The sequence below is a fragment of the Scyliorhinus torazame genome, chromosome 11 (assembly GCF_047496885.1).
Source record: "Scyliorhinus torazame isolate Kashiwa2021f chromosome 11, sScyTor2.1, whole genome shotgun sequence".
NCBI classification, from domain to species: Eukaryota; Metazoa; Chordata; class Chondrichthyes; order Carcharhiniformes; family Scyliorhinidae; genus Scyliorhinus; species Scyliorhinus torazame.
The window spans coordinates 93808730-93814729 of record NC_092717.1 but is presented as its reverse complement, the minus strand read 5'-3'; the positions used below and the strand labels follow the sequence as shown (position 1 = coordinate 93814729).

The 6000-nt window shown below is 49.4% G+C and overlaps 1 long non-coding RNA gene across 1 annotated transcript in view; it reads left to right on the top strand.

The window, feature by feature from the left end:
• Positions 1-4182: 4182 nt before the first annotated feature.
• The window catches only part of LOC140385393 (uncharacterized), a 165899-nt gene continuing 164081 nt past the window's right edge, over positions 4183-6000 (top strand). The window contains exon 1 of the long non-coding RNA XR_011933355.1: positions 4183-4453. This is a non-coding gene — a long non-coding RNA (uncharacterized lncRNA). The remainder of the gene's footprint in view (positions 4454-6000) is intronic.

Below are 6000 nucleotides of genomic sequence, written 5' to 3'. Positions count from 1 at the left end.
AATCATTCGGTCCACCACCCCGCAGGAGCATATCAGTCGCCTCCAGCGCGTGTTCAAACGTATACGGGAGCAGGGCCTAAACCTCAACAGAGCCAAATGCTCCTTCGGTCAGACGGAACTCAAGTTCCTAGGGGACCACATCTCCCAGTTGGGTGTGCAGCCGGATGCGGACAAGGTGGCTGCCATCACAGCCATGAAAAAGCCAGAGGACAAGAAGGCGGTCCTCCGATTTCTGGGCATGGTCAACTTCCTAGGGAAGTTCATCCCTAACCTCGCCTCTCATACCACAGCTCTCAGGAACCTGGTCAGGAAGACGACAGACTTCCAATAGCTTCCTGCCCATGAGCGCAAATGGACAGAACTTAAAACCAAACTTACCACGACCCCGGTATTGGCCTTTTTTGACCCAGCGAAAGAGACAAAAATTTTGACCGATGCCAGCCAATCTGGCATTGGGGCAGTTCTCCTGAAACGCGATGAGGCCTCATCATGGGCCCCCGTTGCATATGCGTCACACGCCATGACCCCCACGGAACAGCGCTACGCGCAGATAGAGAAGGAGTGCCTGGGCCTTTTGACCGGTGTCGTCAAGTTTCATGATTATGTGTACGGCCTTCCCCAATTCACCGTCGAGACCGACCATCGCCCGCTGGTCAATATAATACAAAAAGACTTGAACGACATGACGCCTCGCCTCCAGCGCATTCTGCTCAAACTCCGGTGATACGACTTCCAGCTCGTATACACCCCGGGCAAAGACCTGATCATAGCTGACGCTCTGCCCAGGGCAGTCAACGCCCCGTGTGACCCAGCGGGATTCGTCTGCCAGGTTGACGCCCATGTGGCCTTCGTGGCCTCCAATCTACCAGCCACGGATGAACGCCTCGTCCAAATTCGCCGCGAGACTGCGACTTACCCCCTGCTACAGCGTGTCGTGCGCCACCTAACAGACGGGTGGCTCAAGGGCCAATGCCTGCAGTTCTACAACATCAGAGACGATCTGGCGGTAGCCGATGGTTTCCTCCTGAAGCTGGACCGCATTGTCATCCCGCACAGCATGTGCCAGCTTGTCTTGGAACAGCTACACGAGAGCCACCTTGGCGTGGAGAAGTGCCGCCGATGGGCCCGAGAGGCAATGTACTGGCCCGGCATCAATGACGACATCGCCAACACAGTGCTCAACTGCCCCACCTGTCAGCGGTTCCAGCCGGCCCACCACGTGAGACCCTACAGCCCCATGAGTTGGTCACGTCCCCTTGGTCCAAGGTCGGCATCGACCTGTTCCACGCGCTGGGCAGGGACTATGTCCTGATTGTAGACTATTTTTCAAACTATCCGGAGGTGGTACGTTGGCATGACATCACATCGTCTGCAGTCATCCGTGCCTGTAAGGACACCTTTGCTCATCACAGCATCCCACTCACTGTGATGTCGGACAAGGGCCCCTGCTTCGCAAGCCAGTAATGGTCCAACTTTGCCAGGAGGTACAACTTTGTGCATGTGACATCCAGTCCCCTGTACCCCCAATCCAATGGCAAAGCGGAGAAGGGCGCCCACATAGTCAAACGGCTCCTCTGCAAGGCTGCCGATGCGGGATCCGACATCTACCTCGCCCTGCAGGCCTATCGCTCGGCCCCACTGTCCACTGGCCTGTCGCCAGCCCAGCTGCTCATGGGTCGCACCCTGAGGACGACGGTGCCGTCCATTCACGTCCCAGACCTCAACCACGTTCCGGTCCCTCAACGAATGCAACTGTCTCGTGCACAGCACGAGGCGGCTCATGACTCCCGTGCAGCTGATCTCCCTGTTCTGGCTCCAGATGACAACGTCCACATCCATCTTCCGGATGGTGGCTGGTCTGCAACTGCTGTGGTTCTTCGGCAGGTGGCTCCCGGCTCGTTCCTGGTTCATCTACCAGATGGTTCCATTCTGCGCCGTAATCGACGTGCCCTTCATCTCGTTCCGCGCTTGCTACGTGATCCTCCGCCAGTGCCATGCCCTCCTGTTGACCCTGACATGGACTATGCGGAGATTCCGGTTACTCTGCATCCTCCTCACTCTGACGCAGTCCAGCCCGCTCCTCAGCTGGTGGCTCCTGACCCACCCTTGAGGCGTCAACCAGAATTCGTCGCCCACCTCAGAGACTTAATTTGTGAGCTTTGTGCACTAATGGACTCTCTGGTCTGTTCTGTTCTTCCGTTTAATCGTTCAAGTGGTTTGTATAGTGTTCATCTCGTTATTTGTGTGACACACTGTTTTTTCTGCACCAGGCACCTTCCCATGTAAATAGCTTAGTTTTATGTACATAGTCCTGTAAATATTTCGCACACACGTAGTCAGGAACATTCACCACACACTATTTTCACGCAGGCACATTTTTTCATATAAAAGGGGGGATGTCATAATATACACCAGTATATCATGGTGCAGACACACACACACACACTGATGGACACACAGTGGGGCCAATCAACATACACAACACCGCAGCCGATCACCAGTGAGAGCACACGCACTATAAAGACAGGGGGCATCAGAGTTCCCGCTCATTCGAGTAGCAGCTAGCTAGGAGCACAGAGCTCACAGCCTGCAACACAGACATTCACCATGTGCTGAGTGCATCGACTGGTTCGGACAAGGCAAAGGTCTTTAGTTAAAGCTGGTATCGTATTTACCCACAGTTCAAGTATGTTTAAATAGTTAACCTTTTAATAAAATAGTGTTGCACTACTTCAAGTGTTGGTGACCTGTATGTGATCCAGAACACCCAACACATCACCCCTCAAAACATCCCCACCCCCGACCATTTCCCCTGACTCGTTGCCCTCCGTGTCGCACCTGTGGCCCCGTCAGCGCCTGGCATCGGGGGGGGGCGGGATGTGACCACAGTCCTGTGACCACAGTCCATCCCCTGGTAACCCCCTGCTACTCCATCCCCGCCTAGCCCTAGCTGACGCCCCCCAGCCAGCGGCAGGACCGGCAGCCCACGTATGCGCCTTTGGGAACATGGCTTACCTCCTCTTTCATCCTCATCAGCCATGGCGCCTATTTCCCGATTTTAAATGCCTCAAGTGAACCATTGGCGGAGGCAGAGCATCGCGGGGAGCCTGGAGAATGCTGGGTCAGCCAGTTAATGATATGCCAAAGGACTTTACTGTCCAATTTGTATACCCACGCTTTTACGGCGGTGTTGAGGCACCTGAGCATGGTGGTCCGTTGGGTTTCCGGTGCCAGCCTCGATATTCGGCTTGCGCGTGATTCTCTGTCCAACTACAGTTCGTGATTCCGGTGTCGGACGATGGAGAATCCATTCCTTTAGATTTTATAGAGCCTCTTCTGTTGCCCATGGCAACCCTTAATAAAATCATAAGAGCTGGATCTGCACAAACTATCCTCTAGACCATTCAGCGCCTCAAACCTGTTCATCATGGAACGCACTGAATCTACTTACGTCAAGTGTTCCAGGAGCATAAATAATGATGCTGTTAAAATGCTTGAATGTACCCTCCAAACCCACCCTTCAGGCAAGAACGTACTATATGCAATGTCCATTAATTGGTCAAAAATTCCTGAATAGCATGTGCCCAGATTCCTGATATAAATTCCCAGTGCATAAATGGCACATTGGGAGCAGGTAATCAAAAGACTGCACCTTGTGATATTTTAAGGGCCTAATATTCTGATTGTGTAAAAATGGGCTTGTCCTGAATCTGCAATTAAGTCAAAGTCATGGGGGGGAAGGTCAGATGTACCCAATTTTTTTATATAAACTTTCCCTATTTTACATGGATTGTAGAGGAACCATGGCCTGCAACCCTGGCTGGTGATCAAACTGGCCATGTGGGCAACTCTTAAAGGGTTGTGGCTCACTATAATAATGAGAGTTAGTGGTGTAACCTACACGTGACCCATGGGGCTGGGAAGGTTGGGGTCCCCGTTAGTCTTGTGTCGTACGAGCTTCCCCACATCAGCAGGAGGGCAAACCGGAGTATAAAAACCCCGTCCGGGTGTGGGTAGTCTCTCCTGTGACCAGTGTATATACAGTCTTTGTTTTTCTGTAAATAAATCTTTCGTTCCTTGCACTTCCTGTGTGACCGCTTCTGTGAACTCTCAGTTAGGTATTGTCATAAAAGTTACTTATTGCTCACGATAGTACAATAGTCCAGTCTGAGCACCATCCTCTTTAATCCTGACAGTTAGAGGCAAGTGTACCAGAGGAGGTCTAAATGGGCCTGTCGACCTTCCTCCAACAGAAGCAAAGTTACCAGCTGCGTGGAGGAAGGTACCTGGTGAGAATAGAGGAAGTTGTGTCCTGCTCACAATGGAAAGGAGAAGCTGAGTAGGCTTCAGCTATCCACCTACTTTTTCACTCAAAGGGTGGTCAGAAACTGGAGCTCACTTCCTGAAAGGGTGGTAGAGATGGGAACCCTCACAACATTTAAGAAGCATTCAGGTGAGCACTCGAAGACCAAGTGCTGGAAAATGGGATCTGAATAAATGGGTGCTTAATGGCCGGCACAGACATGCTGGGCCAAACGGCCTATTTCTGTACTATAAAGATCTATGACCTTTGGGACTCCCATCAAGCATAGAAGAATTCTCAAGAAGGTACCATTTAAAACTCTTTTACACTAGAGTGTTTGCGTTGGGCAGAGATAATTATACAGGCCTGAGGAAAGAGTTGGCCCAAGTAGACTGGGCACAAATAATTGAGGGTAGGACAGTTGAGGAACAATGGCGGATGTCCAGGGAGATATCAAACACCTCTCAATTAAAGTATATTCCTGAGAGGAAGAGGAATTGTAAAAGGGTGAAAAACATTCCATAGCTAAACAAGGAAGTCAAGGAAGACATAAAGGCAAAAACTAGAGCATCTCATACTGCAAAAGCTGAAGGTAAACTGGAGGATTGGGAGAAATTTGAGTTTCAGCAAAAGGCTACTAAAAATAAAATCAAAAGAGCTAAGATGAACTAAGAAAGGAGACTAGCAAAAAACATAATCATTGAAATCAAAAGCTTCTATAAGGAGGAAGAGAATAGCGAAAGTAAATGTTGGTCCTTTAGAGGACAATACTGTGAGGTAATAATGGGGAACACAGACCTAGCAGAAGCACTGAACCAATATTTTGCCTCTGTCTTCATGGTAGGAGATAAGAAAATATTTCCAAAAACTACAGTTAATGCAGAGGAAGGTGGTGCAATAACCACCACTAGGGAGATTGTATTGAATAAATTGATGGGATTAAAGGCAGATAGGTCTCCGGGACCAGATGGCCTGCACTCTAGGGTATTTAGGGAGATGGCAGCAGAGATAGTGGATGCATTGGTTATAATATTTCAGAAATCCCTGGATTCTGGAAGGGTCCCGGTGGATTTTGGAAAAACTTCCTGACGGTTTTGACAAGGTGCTGCAAAAAAGACTGACCCAGAAGGTGAGATCGCAGGGGTTGGGGATAGAGTACTTGATTGGATTGAGGATTGGTTGACTGACAAAAAGCAGAGGGTTGGGATAGATGGGTCCTTCTCTGGGTGGCGAACTGTAACCAGTGGGGTGCCACAGGGATCAGTCCTCGTATCTCAATGGTTTACAATCTAAATAAATGATCTGCAAGCAGGGACAGAGTGTAATGCAGCAAAATTTGCAGATGCTATTAAATTAGGTGGGTAAGCGGGCAGTGAAGAGAAGATAAAGAGTTTACAAATGGATATAGATAGGCTAGGAGATTGGGCCAAAATTTGGCAGATGGAGTTTAATGTGCATAAGTGTGAGATTATCCATTTTGGCCGATAAAATAGAAAGGCAAATTATTATCTAAATGGAAAACAGATTAGAAAAGTATCTGCGCAGAGGGATCTGGGTGTCTTTGTTCATGAATCACAGAAAGTCGGTATGTAGGTACAGCATGTAATTGAAAAGGTAAATGAATGTTAGCGTTTATTGCAAAAGGACTGGAGTATATAAATAGAGAAGTGTTGCTCAAATTGTGTAGGATGTTGGTG